At 50.4% G+C, this 20,023-nt stretch overlaps 1 protein-coding gene across 1 annotated transcript in view; it reads left to right on the top strand.

The window, feature by feature from the left end:
- Nucleotides 1-20,023, top strand: part of LOC137208739 (receptor-type tyrosine-protein phosphatase U-like) — a 274,206-nt gene that overhangs the window by 189,484 nt on the left and 64,699 nt on the right. The window lies entirely within an intron of this gene.

Here is a 20,023-nt window from a genome sequence, read left to right as displayed (position 1 = left end):
GAGGGGTAGAGTGTGAAAGGGGAGCCCCCACGTGGCTACAGAGGCCACCAGCACAGTGCGCACAGCGGGATTCCGGCTGGCCCGTCTCCGTCATCACCCACTTTGTGGGGTTCACTGTGCCCAGAACCTCAATAGACATTTGCTGAATGAGTTCAGTAGATGATCAACAAACGGCTCTTATGTATTCAAGGAATCACATGATACCAAGAGAGAGAAAGTACTCAATGTCCCAGATACATCTGGTGGGTGAGTCAGTGTTTATGACTCCTGGCCTAAGGGCCAAGTATGACCCAAAGGCCAACCTCCTTTGATTAATCGACCAGTGGATATTCCCACATCCCTTTTCCCAAGGGCACCTAGAGACACTGCCAGCCATAAGATGCCAGCTTCTCCCAGAAACGGGCTTCCAAGTCATACCAGTTCAATGTGCTGTGTTTGCACAAAAGTCAGGTGGCAGGAAGGGACTCAGCACACTTGCTGTACCCACCCTCCCCACTCACTCCGGACAAGTCCAGCCCTGTTTCCATTGCGTTCAGAGTCAGGGTGGGAGTGTTTGCTATGGAATGAATGAGGGTTTTACAGGCAGACGGAGTTTATTCCAAACTCACTTCTGTCCCCTCCCCAGCCTGAGAGAGCTTGGGCAAGTCCCTCCACCACTCTGAGGCTACGTTTACTTAGTTGTAAAGTGGCAATAATGCTGCATTCTTTATTGTGTCACTAAAACGAATTAAATGAAACCACACGTGTAACACAGGGAGTGCTCGGTGAATGCAAAATTAAATTGGAAGGAGATGATTTCATCAGGCCCTTCCCAGGATTTTACCTTCCGGCCTCCTCAAATCTACCTTCCCTCCTGCAGTTCTCCAGCCCAACTGATCCAAGTTGTGAGTCTGACCATGGGATCTCCTGCCTTCCTGGCCCATCTTTTCCACATCCCTGGTCTCCCACTCTGTTGGCTGTAGCTGCTCCTACAGGGTCTTGACAGCCAGCCCATCTAAGGTCTTAGATAATAACCTGCCCACAGCTTGTGCATGTGCCCTTTAGTATATCTAAGAGTGCCCCTCCCCCATCATATGGTATCATGGCTGATGGAGAGAGCTTAGCTTTGGCGTTCTTTTTTCTGGACCACCCAAACCTAGGACAGAGTTTCAGTGCCTCATCAGTGAGAAAACAAAGCTAACATACCATTCACCACTGCTGTTTTCTCTCCAAAGGCCCCTGTCATATACGGTTTCCAAGGCTTAGTTGGGGAGGGCACCAAGAGCCTGGCACATGGGGGAGCCATGAGATAGTAGAAATAATGATTCTAGGGTGGATGGAATGAGGTTCTGAAGCCAATTGTGCCCTCCTCCCCTTGGCTGTGGGGGCCTGGTTGTAGGGACAGGCCCTCACTCTCCTTTAGAACCTTGGATAGTGGCCATGCTGGCCTAGGTTCTAACCCCAGCTTCCGTATGTCTTTCATGACTCAAGGAACAGTAAATTAATATAGTGAGAAGGAATCTCGGAGAGAGAGTTTGACAATCTCTCTCTTCATTTTACAGGTGAAGAAATGCCAAGAGTGTTGGAGTAGTGACGTAAATTGATAAAATGGTCACTGGACTAAAAGGCCAGTGACCTGGATCAGCTTTATATCCCCTTGGGCAAAATAAATTCCCTCCATGAGCCACAATCCTCTGCTTCTAGGATGCCTGGTTTGAGGTACAATGCAGGTGCTATCTCTGAGGTCCACAGCCCTAATTCTGTCCCCATGTGGGGAAAACCACCCAACAGGCTTGTGAGTCTGCTGATTGCCCACCAAATTTTTGTACTCCAAGTATCTTATCCCTTCTGTTCTCCTATACAGAAGATCCTTGATGAGTGGCTAATAAATGTGGCCATATTCGTCAACACCAAACTAGTTAGATCTTTTAGAAGCTTCTTCAGCAGACACCTCATGAGACGTTGAAATGTTTTTCAACAGGTCAAGAAAGCAACTCCCAGATTCAGAGAATGTTCTAACTGGAAGTGTTTTGGCAATTGTTCCATCCAAACTTCCGTATTTTATAGATGAGAAAACTGAGGTCCAGGGAGAGAAAAAGTCCTACCGAGGGTCCCTCCGTGAGTTAGTGGCAGAGCTGGAACCGGAACCAAGATCAGCTCCTGGCCCCAGACAACATCCCTGTCTACTTCACTCTGCAAGTGCTGCAGAAATCCACCCAAAATATTTCAGTCATGTCCCTGGGCTGAAGACCCTAAACATCAGCCCTGCTATGATGATAGCTAACAATAGCAATGACGTCACTGTGTGTTGGCTGCTCTGCACTCATTATTCCATTGGTCCTTCACGAGAGCTCTGTGAAGTAATCCCCAATGTCAGTGGCATTTTAAAGATGAGGAAATTGGGGATAAAGATACTTGGCTGGTTGGTGTGAAATAGGAGATACGTGCTCTTAACCACATGGCTCTTTACTTCTCAAAGGCCCTCTAAGCCAACTGGATCTTCAGCTTACTCTACCTACTCCGAGACCTCACCCTACCTCTCTCCCCCCAGATCTCTGCTTCTCCAGTTGGTGGAGTCCCAGGCACAGCACCTTTTGGAATATAAGCCAACCTTCCTAGAGCGTCAATACTACTCAAAGATTTAGTGGAAGATTTTTTTTAATTCAAGAAAATACAAATATATAATGGAATACAGGGATAATTAACATGACTTTTTTCAAGATCAGTGCACGGTCCTCAAAATGTTCCTTTCCATGGTGGCTCATTTCTGTCAATGCCCTCAGATGCCCAGAGAGCATTCACTACCCCCTGCCCTAAGAGGGTTTTGTGAGAAAAGTTTCAGGAGCATTGCCCTTAATAATAACTGGCATCCTAAAGATCATCTAAGCCCTCAGTAACCTTAATCCCTAAAGGTCAACTGGATCATAAAAGGTGTCACCCATGAGGGTACCTGGGGAGAATGCTCCAGGCCACAGGAACCACAATTGTGAGACAGGAGGTGGGAGTGTGCCTGGCATACTCGAGGGTCATCAAGGAGGGTTGGCCCCCACGTGACTGGGGCAGAGTGGGCAGGGAGGGTTAGGGGAGGGGGGGGAGAGAGGTCACAGGCAACTTGGGTGCCCGTGAAGGACTCTTTAATCCGAAGAAGATGGGAGCCATGGAGGGTGTAAGCAGAAAGGACCTGGTTGCACTGGCACTTTCAAAGACTCTATTCTTCTGCTCCATGGAGACAAGACCATAGAGGCAAAAATGGAACCAGGGAGAACGTTGAACAGCTCCCACTGTAATCCAGGCAGATGTAGCTGTGATAAAGGTGGGAGCTTAAATAAACGTATTTTCCAGGTTTACAGTAAGGATCATGAATAACGAACAATAACTAAACAAACAGGCACCCAACACGGTGCATGGCACATTGTAGGCCCTCTGGAGATGGTAGCTATTATCATCAGTAAATGGAAAGGGCTGATAAATCTGAAATCAAGTCTTGTCGCTGCCTGTCTTCATCCGAGTCTAGTAGCTCCGTCTGGTCTCTTGGAGGGAACTAAAGAAACAAACCCTCAGGCTGCAAAGAGAAATTGCTGATGATGCAGTGCAGCAGGGAGTCCCTGGCCTAGGTCTTCCCATCACCGGGGAAAGGCTTAGATAAGTGATAAAACACTCACATTTCACACATTCAACATGTGCTCAAGCAACGTCATCTGGGGTGTTTTTAAGGTGAAGGTAATCTTTTAAAATAATTTGCTGTCCCCTGACTTAAAAATTAAAGTAAAAGTTTGAAAGCAACTTGAGTTCCCCCAAATCAAAGCCCTTCACTTGTCATAAACTTTTTAATGGCATTTTTAATTACATCAATAGCATGCTATGTCCACATAGGCAATAGCTCAAGTGTGCTCGCTTTGGAGTGAAGCTGACAGCCAGTTCAGATCAGAAAACGTGGTTTTGGGTGAGTCGAAAAAAAAAAATAGGGCCCCAAGACAAATTAGCTTCCAGCTTTTCAAAGGCAGCGTTCGTGCTTGTTGGCTTTTGTTCTTTCTGAGAATATCAGTCAGAAAATTCCCAGACGAGGTTGAACATCTCCCTGGAACATAGAGTAGGAGCCACACTGAGCAAAGACATTGATCCTGAGTGGAGCTGGGAGCTGGACCACAGCTGGCTGGGTGAACTCGAGCCCGTTGCTCTACTTCTCCGGGCCTCAGTTTCCCCAATGTGTAAAGCAAGGGGTTGGGCCAGTTGGTCTCTCACAATCTTTTTGAGTCTAAACTTAAAATAAGTCAAAGAAAAACTGAGACAAAGGGAAGTAAGTGAGCAGGGAGTGGAAAGAAGGAGGGAAGTGGAATCCTGAAGGGTGATGCACAGAACCAAAGTGAGGGAAACACCACCCTCCGAGAGAACGTGAGAACGTGATGACCAACCCAGGGTGGATCAGGCGGCAGGGTCTGTTAACCCCTTCACCCCCACCGTCTCACTCAATCTTCCGCATAGTCCCAGGAGGCCGGTCTTTTTATCCCCATTTCATGATTGTGGCACCTGAGACACAAACAGGTGAAGGGACTTTCCCAAGGTCACACTGCTGGAGAATCAGAGAAGGAAACAGAAGGAAAAGTGGGTTTGGCCAACTGCAGTCCCTAGAGAGGGTCACAGAGGTGAGACTCAACAGATCTTCCAGCTCCAACTCCAGGGCCCTTGCCGTCAGTCTCTGGATTCCTCACAGCCCACTGGACACCTCCTCCTGGATGCACTGATGGTACCTCCGCGTGTTCTAATCACCAAAATTGGTGCTATCACCTTCCAGTCGCACAGCTAGACGTGAAGGCATTGGAATTTGAGCCCAGATCCAACTCATTTTAAAGTTCAGGTACTTTCTAGCCTATGACATCACCACCCCCACCCCACCCCCAGTAAATCATATGCCAAGTTCTATGATTCTCTCCCTGTGAAGTTTCCTCTGTCAACTTCTTCCTCTCAAATCTGACTACCCATCTTTGAGTCACAACAAGAGAAACCCAGGCAATATCTCAGACACTACTCTGTGAACTGCACAAGGGCAGGACTTACACCTGGTTTATCAAAGACCCCCAGTGCTCAGCAGAAGGCCTCAGCCATGGGCCAGTTACCCCAGGAGGTAGGTCAGGATGCCTGGGTACCTCATCCCCCAACAAAGTCCCTAGGGTGGGAAAGGCAGCCAGGCTGGGCCAGGTCCAGATGACCTGGCCTCAAGCCACTCACCCAGAGTGGCTTGAGAACGTGTGCCCAGGACCAGGGCTGGAAGGAACCAACAACAGAATGAGGGAAGAGGAAGACCTTCACTGCAGCCCCAAGGAGGGGCAAGACTGGGAAGGAGAACTGAGCACCTGGGCCAGGTGTGGTGAGGTGAGGTGAGGTGAGGTCATGGGGAAAGCGAGTGATTCAGGGGCATGTCTGTGGGGGAAGGATGGGCCTCACACACTGCTGGTGGGAATACAAACGGCAATAACCACTTTGGAACACTGTGTGATGGTATCTTTTATGGCTGAACGTACGTATAGTCATATGTACGTATACTCTGTGTATATATATGTATATCTCAGTATATGTGTAGATTGTTATACATATGTTCATGAAATAGTCCATGAAATCCAGAAATTCCACTCCGAGGTGTCCATCTAGCAGAAATTCATCCATGTGTTCCCCAAAAGACACACACAAGAATTCCACAGCAGCACTGTTCATAGTAGCCCCAAAGTGGACAGTACTCAATTTCCCCTGGAGTTAGATAGGTAAATAAATAGCTGCATATTCAAACAATGTACATGCATCATATATCAACACGAGCGAACAATGTGCAGCTCAACGCAGAGACTTGGATAAACCACACAAACAGAATGTTGAACAAAGTGGGAACAAGGCCCGTCAGAGCACAAAATAGTTCAAATCCGCTTGTACGAAGCTCTGGACCAGGCACAGGCAATATGCAGTGTGACGTCACAGTACTGAGTACCAGTCTAGGCTTGGTGGGATAGAGACAGGCTGGGCTACTGGTAACATTCTCTTGCTTATCCTGATGCTTGTCCTACAAGTATATTTAGTTTCAGAAAATTCTTCTAGCCACACACTTACGATTTGTGTACTTTGCTCTATGTATATTTTACATTACATTATCCTATAATAAAAAGTCGGCTTTAAAAAAAAGAGAAGCCCCAAGGCCCATTCTACTGAAATGCCTAGAAAATGCCAGAGAGGTGGCATGGCTGCAGTCACACCAGACAGATGCACCCCTCACATTGCATATGAACAAACCGTTCACAGTCAAATGATGAATGAATGAAGGGATGGACAACTACACGAACCATTGAATAAATGAGTGAACCGGGGAATAACAAATAAATGAAAGAATGAAGTGATGAATGAAAGAGCACATCCTCGAGTGGTAGAATGAATGACCCAATGAAGTAAAGTGTGAAGGAATGAAGAAGTCGCTGGTTGACTGAGTGAGGAACTGGGTACATAAGTAAACAAGGGAAGAAAGAGTGAATGAAAGTACAGTCAATGGAAGGAGGAATGAATAGCAAGGAATAAATGAACCCAGGATAAGTGTGTGAATAAATGAATGAAAGAAGCAATAAATGTATGAAAAATAAAACTAGTACTAGAGGTGAATGAGTGCATATAAAAAACAATAAGCAAATGCATAATTGTACAAAGGTGTAAATGGAACAATGGTTTGACGTGTTCTGGCTGGATATGAAGGGGAAGTATCAATAACCTTGCGGAAGCATCTCCACTCAATTGAGATGTAATAAGAATATAATTGCAAATATCACTGGTGCCACTGAGTTCGCCGCTCGCTCCCCAGGATTAACTCTGGTTTCAGTGGGAAGAGCTAAATAGCATTCACTACATTGTTTTCCCAGTTATGTTCCAGATAATTACCTATTATGTAGCAAACCCCCAGCATGATTTTAATAATCACTATTTAAATAACGTATTTTCATTGTCTCCTTGCAAGTTAAACTCTGGTTAGTATAATTACTGTCAGCGTGGGAAAGTTTGCTGTGTGGCCTGGGAATGAGGAAGGGGGTTGCGTCATCACCATGATTGTCCCATAAGCCCCCGAAGCCAGGTGATGCTGGGAACGGAGCTCAGGTTTGGGGAAACCTGGATCCAGGACATGAGGCAAGTCCCTCCTTCATCTGGGCCATCTCTGTCAGCTCCCCTGAGAAGTGAAGATGGTCTCCAAATGCCCAAACTCCCCAGGTTATCGGGGAGCTCTCACTCTAGACCCAGGTCAGGGTCAGAGTTAGTCACCCCCCAACTGTTTCCCCACAGCTCAGGCGCATCCTCATCAAGGGGTAATAGGGTCTCCATTTCTCTCCACCTGACTGAGGGCGGGACCCATCTGATCCTCAGCACGTGCTCAGCTCCCAGTGCAGGGCCTGCACACAGTAGGTGCTCAGCGAACGCTCGAGAGGAACACATGAATCTTGCTGCGCAGTGTGGGTTTGAGAAGCCACTTCAGTCCCTTTCAGAACCACGAGGTTTTATGAGCAGGCGGCCACTCACCGCGTCCTCACGGTGGCCCCATCACTGATGCTCTCCCAGGTGTCACTCCTTCCCTGGACCCGTCTTGGCCACTCCCCCACTCCCTGTGCACTGCCTCTAGTACGTATGGAAACCGGTGTGATTGTACACGGAGTATCAACGGGCTCTGATGTGGGGCCGGGGCTCTGCTCTGATCAAAGTGCATGAGGGTTAACGTGTCTCCGTGTCCCCACACTGACCCTGACCCGGCCCAGGTATTGATGAGAGGTCAGCATTGGGGATGGAGGATGGGGGACGGACAACTGTGGAGTCCCTCATGAGTGCCTGGAGGAGCTGACTCCCTAACAATGACCTGGATACCACCCCTGCCGTCTGTCGTGTGGATTGAATGCTGTGTCTCCAGTCTGTATCCGTGATTCTAGAACTTCTGCCTCCTTCCAGAGTGAGGGAGAGTTGGAGAAGGACTGTCCAAGAGGGGGACCAGGCTCCTCTTCTTAAGTTTGCTACATTTTCAAATTGTCCTTGATCATGACAGATTGCTCCTAAGAGAGAAGAGAAATAGACAGAGGTGGCCCCTTTGAAATGAAGTCAAGTTTCCTTCTACACAATCGGACATGGGCATTTAAAATTCCCTTTCACATGGTTAGCGTAGATTCTTCAGTAACTGAGTGACTGGAGAGTTTGGCTCTTTCAGTGGTACAGGGATCTTGGATTCTCAGCTCAGAGGAGTCTGCCCCTTCACAGGCCAGGAAACAATGTTAGCCCTGACCTCTAGGTCACAGGGTCCCTTTCTGGTTTCCCTCTTAAGTGGGTAAGGGAAATCAGGATGAAATTCCCAGGGGGATACAGAGATGATTAAGGGGGAAGAGCCAACTTGTCCCACTGGGGGAAGGAATGAAGATGGCGCCATGATATTTTTAATTATCTGAATTAATTAATAATAAGTATTATCACTCACGTGGATTGAGAGATTTCCATGTACCAAGCACTGTTCTATGTGTTAACTTATTTAATCCTCATGACAAGCTCATGAGGCTCAGTACCACTGTCATTCCCATTTTACACATGAGAAAACTGAGGCACAGAGGAGTTGAGCAGATCACAGGAAAGGCAGGTAGGTGGGGTGAGGGCCACAGACTTGGGAGTCAGGCAGGTCAGAGTTCACATCTCTCCCCGTTTTGCCACTCTTCACCTGTGCGGGCTTGAATAAGTGACTCCAAGTCTCTGAGCCTCAGTTTCCTCCTCTGTGAAATGGGGAGATAGGGTATGACACCTGCAGAACCTAGAGTGTGGAAGGGGCTGCAGAGATGAGATGGTCATCTCCTCTCTTGAGCACCAAGGCCCCACCCGCTGGATTTGGGCACATTCAGGCCTGGGCATGATCAGAGGAGGATGCTGGTCCCTCAGCAAGAGATGGATTGTCTGAGCCAGGACTGCCGCCAGGTCTGTGGGTCAAAGATCTAGGGACGCATAATCCCAGTGCCGTTTCTTGGCAGAGCCCCATCCCAGCAAAGGGCAGTGGACACTCAACATCTCTTCTGCAAAGCTTTCCAGCGGAAAAGCTGAGTTCCCACAGCCAAGCCCAGAGTTCTGGGTAAATGGAGTGGAACAGCTGGATTGTGGGGTAGATGCAGTCAAGTTTTTAAGAAACCACCAGCCTGTTCTCCATTGTCACTGTAACATTTCGTATTCCCACTAGCAATGCATAAGGGCTCCGTTCTTCCACATCCTCACCAATACTTGTTATTTTCAGTCTTTTTAACTTTAGCCACTCTAGTAGGTGTGTAATGCCCTCTTGTTGTGGCTTTAATTTGCATTTCCTTGATGACTAGCAACGTTGAGCATCTTTTCTTGTGCTTATTGGCCATTCACAGATCTTCTTTGATTACTTTTTAATGAAAAACACATTTGCATCCAAACTGAACTTATATTGTCAGCAGTTAATTATCACTTGTCAAGCAAGTGTGTGCCCAGATTGTGGATTTAATTTTCATACAGGTTTGCAAAAGCCTCGTTCCTCATGTTTGACGAGGCCTCTGTGAACGGGAGACATTCATTGCTGGACATGGTGCTTTTTTTAAAGCAGTTTTAAAAATAAATAGGTCTTCTTGGTGTCCAAGTTAGGGCTCTTTGCAAAAACCAGTCTAGCTTAGGCAAGAGGAAATTGTGTGAGTACCAGGCTTGGGGTGGGGGGAGCGTCTCATGGAAGACCCTGCCTCGCTAGAGCCTGAAACCAGGGCTTGCAGCCCCCGCTGGGACCCCGCTGGGACCCTAGACAGAGGCCCACTGCCCACCCCACCCCATCTCAGCTTCTCTCTGGGCACCTGTTCATCCTTCTCTCTACAGCTGGTTTCCCTGCTCCTCTCCTCTCATTGCCAGAATCACCTCCCTCCTCCCTTGAAACCACACACCCTCAGGTCAAGGGCCAGCAGAGACGGACCTGACTGGTGTGTCTCATCCTGCCTTGGCTGCTGGCCCGCCGGTGCCCTGAGAACCCTCAGCCTCTCGGATCTGTAAGTGTCACCAGGTTGACCTGTATTGTGTGTGTTGCTTTTCATCACGCAAGTAGAGCTCTTTCCTCGGCTGGGCAAGGAGCCAGAGCAGGAGGTGTCTCTGCCTGGCAGTGGTGGGGCCGGGAGCCCGAGGAAGGGGGCTCAGGGTAGGGGGCTCATCAGAGCTGGGAGCAGAATCCATTCCTGACTCCTGAGAGGGTGAGGGTTGCCACCCACTGCACCCTCTTCTTCCTCTCCCTCCTAAGGGGAGTTGGGTGGAGCGTGGGGGATGGGAATGACACTCACAGCCCCCCCTCCCCTCTGCCTTGGGGGCTCACCTTCCCCTGCCTCTGACCTTGGCCAAACGAACACCTCTGTGTGTCACGTGAATGGGTGAGAGTGTGTGCGTGGGGGATGTGTGTATGTGTATCCGGGGGGGAATACGTGCCTGTGTCCACGTGTATCTGCGTCTGTCTCTGCCTGTGTGTATCTGTGTCTCCGTGTATGTCCATGTGTGTGCTGAGCATATCTGCACACCCGTCTACACATACAGAGGTTCTGGATGGAGCCCACGGGGGTCTGACTCCAGGCCCCCGGGACTCCCAGTCCAGTGCTATCTCCACTTCCCACGCTGCCCCCCCATTACTGAGGAGAGCGTAATGCACCCCAACCCCACCTCCACACAGACCACCTTTCTCTCCATCCCCAGCTGTAATTGACATAAATGCCGTTCTAATTTCTAATAATTTTGTGCAATTTGTAAAATGGTTTCTTTAGTTCCTGCAAAAAGGGCTACACAGTCGGCTCTGCTGTGCTTCTCCCTGGAAGATTTTGATGAAAATGATGTGGCAAAAAGTGTTGTCTTATAGTTAAGCAAAAGGAAGGAAAAAATAATAGAGCATCCTGAGGGGGAGGGAGTGCGGAGAGAAGACAGGTGGTCAGGGAGCATGCAGTGATCACAGGAAGAAGATGGGGAGCCTGTTATTTCAACAAATCATTTCTTAACTAAGGGTTAGTTCCATTCATGTACTAATAGGCCAGCCTCGCCATCTCCTGTGATGGGAGTTTTTTTCCTTCCTTTTCTCCATCCAGCCCCATGGCCCTCAGCCCTCACCACTCCCTCCCAGGAACATGGGGCTGACACCAGTGGAAAACTCAGGGATGCTTTAGCATAAAAACAGATGTGTTCGGAAGAATCTTCCATACAGGCTGGGGGCAGAGATGCAGGTGTGGGCCATGCAGGTGGGAGAGACTGAGGTCAGATATCTGACCCTGAGCCGCCCACTTCCCTGCTCCGCCCTCCTGCCCCTGGACACTGGCAGCTCCCACAATGTTTCTCTCAGGAAAGAGGGTAGATGGCCTTTCTTGCTTTTATTTTTATTTTCAGAGTAGCGTTTTCACATAGATAACTATCACAACTTTCATTCCAATTTGATGGACATCTGGGAATCTGGTAAGAACTTTTTCCTCCGCTGCTGCGAAGCCCCCGGCTCCCTCCACGTGTCCCTGAGATGCCAGGAGTGAGCAGTGAGGCACGTGAGAGAGGAGAGGCCTGAGCAGGACCAGGAGGCTCGCCCTGCCCCGCCCCTGCCCTCTGCCTTCTCCCGCCCTGGATGAGGGTCCTACTGGTAACAGGTAACCCGGACAACCTCTGCATTGTCCCAGGCCCCTCACAGACCTGGTTGCCGAAGAGTGAGTAGAACAGAGCATCACAGTCTCATTCTGCCCAAGAGGCGAGCTGCCCAGCCCGCGTCACGGCCAGTGCACGCACGAGCAGTGACGTCCCTGACCCCAGGGCAGAGACGCCCCTCGCTAGGCCAGCGGAGCTTCTGTGAGAGACGTTCCTGGTGGCTCCAATAGCCTTGCCCAGTAAGGAAAGCAGGTGACCTGTCTACCCACCGCCACCCGCCAACCTGTCCAGGTGCCAGGCCTCGTCTGCGGAGGGCTGTGGCTCTGGTTCTGTCCTCATGGTTCAGGAAGCTGTGAGCAGAGCAGGCAGACCCTGTCCGCATCTGGTAGCACCTGCAGGGTTTGTCCCACACCGGCCCACGTCCCCTGTCCTGTCATTCCCTCTGGCCTCCCTGGTGAGGATGTTCCAGGCAGAGGGAACAACACGTGCCAAGGCTCAGACGTTTGGGTGGCAGGAGAAAGACCAGTGTGCCTGGACCACCTTGAATGGGGGGATCAGAGGCGGACAGAGTCAGACTTCCCTGGGCCTTGGCGGCTGCATCAGGAATTCAGGACTTGAGCTTAAATGCCACAGTAAGTCTCTGAAGTATATTAAAGTTGTATTTCTAAAGCTGCCTCTGGCTGCTTTGTGCTTAGAGGCGATGGGGATGAGACCTCAGGGCCCAGGGCCACTATCAGCGTGGACGGTGCCCCCGTGAGGCAGGAGCCCTGGGGTGTACAGCAGAGCAGGGACGGGCCTGCCCCGAGTCTTACAGGGTCACCCAGCTCCTGCGGGGAGAGTGACGGGAGCATGGCCAGGGCAGAGGCAGGGACGAGGCAGAAGCCCACTGCACCGGTCCAGGCATGATGGTGTAGGACCAGGGTGAGAGCCTGGACAGTGGGAGACGATCTCAGTTCTGGGGTTAAGTGACAATCAAGCAAATGGAAATTATTCACCCCCTATGTATTAGGCATTATCAGTTCTTAAAACTTCATACTACTTTATCTAACATCTCCTTCCTTATAGAAAGCTATTCCAACAAAACAGAAGCTTAGAGGAAGATTAAAGAATGAAAATATTAATCGCAGTGTTACTCATAATAGTAAAAAATGAAGCTATCTAAACTACATAAATAGGATGTTAAATAAATTATGACATATTAATCAAATGGACTAGTTCCAAGAACTTATGAGATGGAAAACTGGTCAGAGGCGAGTGTCAGGCAAGAAGTACCCAAATCGGTGTGTGCAGAGTGGAGGGCACAGCTGGGGTTCTCCAAGACCCAGTTCTCCTGAGCCGCCCGCCCTCACAGTGGGGGAGTAGCACGCCCCCATCACCCTCATGTCAAGTCTTCATGCCCATGAGACTTGCTTTGGCCAAGGAAACATGAATGGAGGTGGGGAGTGTCCCTTCCAGGAGGGAGCGCCTAAAGGTCAGAGCTCAACATTCCAATCTTCCTTGTCACAGTTGAGAGACACACGTGGAGATGCTGACATCCTGAAACAGTGGCACCTCCATCAGTGAGGGTCCCTGGTGATGAGCAAAGCCCTCCCCGCTGACTGCAGTGGGCACATGACAGGAGCGAGGATGACCTCGGTTGTTTTGGAGGGTTGTTCATTATTGCATCATATCTGAGCTTATCCTGACAGTCACATAAAAATGAAAATGTGCACGGACAAACAGAAGAGTAAAGATATCAATAATGTATCGGCCACTATCTTTGGGAGATGCGGCATCAGGTGATTTACGTACCCTCATATTTACCATTTTACACTCCAAACGCTTCACCGGAAGTAGGCATCACTTACTTTAAGGGGAAAGGTCAGTGTTATTAACAAGAGTGCTGGGCCCTGGCGAGGCTGTCCCCATCTCAGGCTGCATCTCAGGCTCCGGGCGCACCGAGCGGCTGTCCGGCCCAATTAGCCCTTTATTACAGATGGTTCTGTTCTCTAATTGTCTGCCCTGCGTAACTTAGCAGGTCACCTACTGTCTTGTTCTCAAATGTTTAATTTAGTGTCTCTTGGCCTCGGTTTCTCATCTCTGAGTGCAGCAGTGGCAGAAAGGGGCATCTTTTTTTTTTAATTAATTTTTATTAGAGTATAGTTGCTTTCCAACGTTGTGTTAGTTTCTGCTGTACAGCAAAGTGAATCAGCTATATGTATACATACATCCCCTCTTTTTTGGATTTCCTTCCCGTTTAGGTCACCACAGAGCACTGAGTAGAGTTCCCTGTGCTATACAGTAGGTTCTCATTAGTTACCTATTTTATACATAGTAGTGTATATATGTCAATCCCGATCTCCCAACTATCCCACCCCTCCCCTTCCCACCTTGGTGTCCATATGTTTGTTCTCTACGTCTGTGTCTCTATTTCTGCTTTGCAAATAAGTTCATCCGTATCATTTCTCTAGATTCCGTGTATAAGCGACATTATACAATATTTGTTTTTCTCTTTCTGACTTATTTCACTCTGTATGACAATCTCTAGGTCCATCCACGTCTCTACAAATGACCCAGTTTCGTTCCTTTTTATGGCTGAGTCATATTCCATTGTATATATGTACCACATCTTTATCCATTCCTCTGTCGAAGGACATTTAAGTTGCTTCCATCTCCTGGCTATTGTAAATAGTGCTGCAATGAACGTTGGGATGCATGACTCTTTTTGAATTATGGTTTTCTCTGGGTATATGCCCAGGAGTGGGATTGCTGGGTCATATGGTAATTCTATTTTAGTTTTTTAAGGAACCTCCATACTGTTTCCATAGTGGCTGCATCAATTTACATTCCCACCAACAGTGCAGGAGGGTTCCCTTTTCCACACAGAAAGGGAGATCTCTAGAGGCCCCTCAATGCCAACACTCCCTCGGGGCCTGGAATAATAAGGGCTGACTCTATGCCAGGCCTGGTGCTCAGCCCTTCATGTGCATTAGTTCACTTAATCGTTTCAACAGTCCTATCAGGGAGGCACTGTTGCTATGCCCCCATTTTAAAGCTGAAGATACTGAAGCACAGAGAGGTTTAGGGACTCATCCAAGGTCACACAGCTCAGAAGCGCTGGAGCTGGACCTTGAACCCCAGCAGTCTGCTCCCCAGTCCCTGCTCTTCCTGCTGTACCAAGCGTCGGCCTCTACTGTGCCCAGACCCTGTGCCGGGGCTGGGCTTGATGCCCATTGTCAAGATGGCGGCATCCACCTGCAAGCTGATTAATGATCATCATCATAATAATGATAACCGTGCCAGTGAACATGCATTCGGGGCTCATCGTGTACCAGGCTTTTAACACACATTAGCGGGTGGAGTCTCCACAACATCCTTCCCACCAGAGACTGTCACAATCACTGTGTTACAGAGGAGAATCCGAGGCACAGAGAGGCCCTGGGTTTGCCCAGAGTCCCACCTCCAAGTGCTGCCTGGAAGTGCCATGTCAGCCCAGGAATCTGCCTCCCGCTGAGGCAGCCTCTTCAGATCCTCACAATAACCATATGTGGGCAGTGTTATTGTGCCCATTTCACAGAGGGGAAAAGCGATGAGGCTCATAGAGGCTAAGCCACTTGTCCAAGTCACACAGCGAGTGAGCACTGGAGACTGAATCTGAAGCCAGGTCTGTAGGATCCAAGGCCAGTCTCTTCTCACTGCGTCAATGGTGAGAGGCCCAGGTGGAGCCAGCACCCTCCAGGTGCAGGGGGAGCTGCCCGCCTGGGGGGCTTGGGGCCAAAGAGATCACCAGCCATGACACAACACAGGAGTAATACTAACAGAGTCTGTCACTGAGAGTGTCACATGTGTTAGCACATCTAAGTCTGGCCCCACCCATAAGGCAGATGCTTTTATTATCTTCAACTCACACATGAGGGGGCCGAGCTCAGAGAGGTTAAGTAATTTTCCTGAGGTTCCACAGCAAGCAAGTGGCTAGAAACCAGGGTTGGCCAAAACTTGTGGTCTAACAAGTAGGCCACACTTCCTCCCTCTACCACAGGAGCCATTAACAGAGAATGACTCTCCACTATTGGTGTTCGGAATCATAATATAAAACCCTTCAAGAGAGGTCCCCAAGGGTCTATATTCAGATGCTGTCCTGAGAACAGGGAGGATGACCCAGGGCAGCCGGAGAGGGGCAGGGGCTTAAAGGAAAGAGCTTCAGAAGAGATCCAAATTCAGGCCTTTCTATCCCCCTTGCCATCTAAATAGCTATCATCTATTTACTCAGGGCTGGAAGGGCATCTGGAAGACCACCCAGACCAGGGGTCTCATTCCAGGACCATTAGAGTCACCGGCTTTAAAACAAGCCTGATGCCCACACACCCTCACCCACCCATTGTACAGACAGGGAGACAGAGGCTCTGGGAGCTGAAGAAGGAAGTGTGGTGTGAGGACTGAGCTCAGGCCTGTCCGGGTCCACCCTCTGCTTCTCTCATCTCCTGAGACATCCCCCGGCTCGGTGCCCTGCACACTAGGGACTGTCGGCATTTATCTAAATCCCCCTCCATCCCTGAGAACAGGGACCCTTCCTTGCTTCTCTCTGCTCCCTTCGCCCTCAGCATGGGGCCCCCGCCGGTGACCCAGAGCCATACACATTTGCAGAAGCCACAAGTGGGTGGAGGGCCACCCTCCCTGGGTGAGCTCGGCCCCCCGCCGGCCAAGCCCGTGCGCGTTTTATCTCTCAAGGGCCAGAACAGCTCCGCCCTCACTTCCTTCAGTTCTCCGCTCAAGGTCACCCGCTCAGCGAGTTCTTCTGGGACCCCCACCAACCACTTCAGTTCTCTGCACGTGGCCCATTACCACCCGGCACTGTCGTGTCTCCCCCCACAGGGACACCCGCTCAATCCCGGTGCCCAGAACAGAGCCCGGCACGTCGTGGGCACTCAGCAAACTGTTGGGTGAGAGAGTGATGGGTGAAGTCTCAGTTTCCCCGCCTAGAAAAGGGGACGTTCACTCTCGGCGGTCTTCAGGGTCTCTTCCACACCCATCCCCTACAAGGTCTGTCTCTCTGGGAGCTGAGAGGACCAGGAAGGCTGGAAACGGTGGGGATGGGCACAGGTCCGAGCGGCGGGCCGGCAGGGGAGACAGCCAAGGCATCCCACAGGGCTGGGCTGCAGTTTCATTTCACACTTGGTGTCCAAGTTTGCATCACGGTGCTGGCCAGGATCTTCAAGTGCAGTTATTAAATGTGATGTACCATAGGTGTATAATTGTCAGAATGGTTTTGCATATTTTGATAAATCTATATGTATGGGTTGTAATTACCCATCATTAGCATATGCTTATGTTCTCATAAGTGTACATTCTTTCCCCGAGGATGCAAGTTGCCAATTCACGACCAAGACACAGGGACCCCAGCTTAGTGCTCATGTGTCCCCATCACGCAGGACATGGAACGTGTCCATTCATCATCCTGGGGAGGAGGGGCAGCGGGGAAGGTGGACAAATCTCCCCACACCACAGGCAGGTCTTGGGGTCCTGGAGCTCCGGGAGGACAGAGAGAAGGGTCAGGAGAGAGAGGTCAGCCCCAGCCACCAGCCTGGACCAGGTGACAGTCAGCAGGGGGAGGGGTTACCTGAGCACCTGCCTGTGGCTCCACCCAGGGTGCTGCAGGGGGTCAGAGCTGGAGCCCCGGCTGCCCTCACTCACCTGGGGTCACCCTTGAGCCTCAGTTTCCTCAGCTGTAAAATGGGGATGAAAGCAGCTCCCTCCTCGAGGGGTGGCTCTGAGGATTAAGGAAGCGAGTGCAAGTGAAGGGCACCCAGCAGACGCAGGAAGTGCTCACTTGGGTGAAATGATGCTCCGGCTGTTGTTACCCCAGGACTGAGACAGAGGAGGCACCCGGGCCCATTTCACAGATGGAGATAATGGCTGCGATGGTTCCCAGCTGCTGACACCCCCTTGGGCCAGGCGCCTGCTCCCATGACTCCACATCCCCTTCACAAGCGCCCTAAGCGGCAGGTGTTGTTCAGGCCCCCTCTCTACAGGGGGGAGGTTATGCCCCGGGCGGGTCAAGTACCTCCGGAATCACACAGCCCGCAGGGGCAGGGGCTCAGAGCAGGGCTTTCTGCCCCCAGAGCCCAGGCTGGGCCACCACCCAGACCCCACGCTGACCAGGACACTCAGTCACAAGCACTGATGAGCAGGTGGCAGACACTGGTGGCTGCCCGCCCAGCAGCCCACCCCTCCTTCCTCACTCACAGAGCCCTGGGTCTGTTCTGCAGCAACAGGCTCAGGCCTGGTGGGCCTCCCCAGCCCAGGGGAGAAGCCAAGCCTGGCAGCCCACCCCCCTTCTCCAGACATTGTTTTAGGGGTGAGAGTGTGACCCAGATCTGGCCATTGAGATATAAGGGGAAATCTGGTAGAGGGACTTCTGGGAATTACTTTTTCTGCCTCACTCCACTCCCTCCCTTCGTCTCAACTTGAATGTTTTAGTGTGAGACATGATGTTTGGGGCTGCAGTAGCCATCATGCAACCATGAGGCAACAAGCAAGGCAAAAGGCCAGTATGGTCAAGGATGATAACCAGGAAAGAGGGAAAGACCTTGGCTTTTTGGCATCACTGAGTGTCTGACCAACCCCAGAACTACCTCCCTCCAGACATCTCTTTATGCCTGATCATTACATGTCTCAGTAACTTGAGCCACTGTTGTTGGATTTTCTGTTACTTGATACCCAACACATCCCAACCGATGGAACCACTTACCATGTGCCCAGTCCATGTCTCTCATAACCTTCAACACGCAGAGTCAGGGCTACTCGTCTACACCTCTGACTCCCATATCAGACCCTAGACCACGACGGCCAAGGATGGTAAAGAAGAGAGAGAGAAAGTGTCTGGGTTTGCTGATACCTCTGAGCTTCTGACCAGCCTGGGAGCCCCTCCAGACATCTGTTTATGCGAGATCATATCACATCTCAATGGCATGAGCTACTGTTGTTGAATTTTTTTATTAGTTGCTGCTCAGAAAATCTGAACTGATGGCAGCACCCCACTATGTGCCAAGCACCCAGCTATTTGTTTACAACTTCGTCTCCCTCACCAATTCTTGACCTATGAGAGGGCAGAAGTTGTGTCTTGCTGAACTCTGTACCTTCCCTGCCCTAAGGGCAAATAGGGCATGACACACAGTCAACCCAACTCCACAAGTAGTGGAACAGGGTAAATGATGAGCAAATGAATGGATGAATAAAGGAATGAGTGAATGGGTGAGCATAATGGATGTGCAAATGCTTTGCAAACTGGAAAGTGCTGAGCCCAAATGCAGGATTAAGATCTGGAAGGTGGACAGAGATGTGGGATGGAAGAGGGGCAGGGCGCAGAGCAGGGATTAGAGGAGAAGCAGCAGTCCCTTTGCTCCAGCAAGAATGAGGCACCGCTGTCTTCCCAGGCGTCCCCCTGCCTCTCCATCCTGCTGGCACAGACGTCAGGTCTAAAATCCCTACCCCACGTGCAGCCACTCCCCTGGGCTGCGGGAGCCTTTGACAGCTAGCGCCTGCTTCCCCAAGCCGGAGACACAGGCTTTGTGCTCTGCAATTTTCTCCCTAAAAAATTGTTTCAAGAAACCAAATGGCTATCATTACACCAGGTGCAATTCTTTGCTGCATTATTTTGTAAGAGATGGAGGACAGGGCACTGGGAGAGGAGGTGGCGGGAGAAGTGAGGAAAACCATTTAGGGTGAACAGGCTGTAAAGTTTCAGCTCCTGGTTTTGCAGGGAAACTGGATTAAAGAATCAAATCAAATGAATTTTGCCATCAGAGTGAGAGATCTGTCTCCCCTAAAATGCTTTAATTTGACAGTTGGCTTCAAGGGGGTTGGCAGAATTCATTTTGTGAGCAGACAAGATCAAAGAAGGAAGCAAAACACAGCCCGCCATGAGAACTTTCTTAACCGCTTGACATCACTGTGTTTCACTCAGAGTTGGATTTTTGGCAAAACTGAGAAGTCATTTTCTTTCCACTGACGTCTGATTTTATGGTGTCTGGAAAAGGTCCTGTGGGCGGGGGCAGTCAGCAGACGGGGGGTGGGGGGCCTCCCTGCTCTGCCCTCCCGACCTCAGATGCCCAGGGAAAGGTGGCCAAGGAGAGCCCTGAATAGTAACGGGCTCTGGGCCTCGACCTGTCTCTCCACGTCGGAGCTTCCCCAGGGCCTTGAGCCCATGCCCCCGCCCTCACCGTCTCTCTGCCAGAGGATGGATGTGGAGCTGGACATTGACCCCCTGACCCCATCCTGGCTGCTGAGATCAGCACCCGTCCCCAGCCATGATACATGCACATTCAGCATCTCCCTGGCCGCTGGGGGTCCCAAGTGGGGCCTGAGCCCTGCCCCCACCTTCTCATCATGGCATCTCCAGGCCCATTAAATGGGCGATTTACAGACC

This window comes from Pseudorca crassidens, chromosome 2, assembly GCF_039906515.1.
Source record: "Pseudorca crassidens isolate mPseCra1 chromosome 2, mPseCra1.hap1, whole genome shotgun sequence".
In the NCBI taxonomy this organism is placed as follows: Eukaryota; Metazoa; Chordata; class Mammalia; order Artiodactyla; family Delphinidae; genus Pseudorca; species Pseudorca crassidens.
The sequence above is the reverse complement of the archived record's forward strand: the minus strand, read 5'-3'. Positions and strand labels throughout refer to the sequence as shown.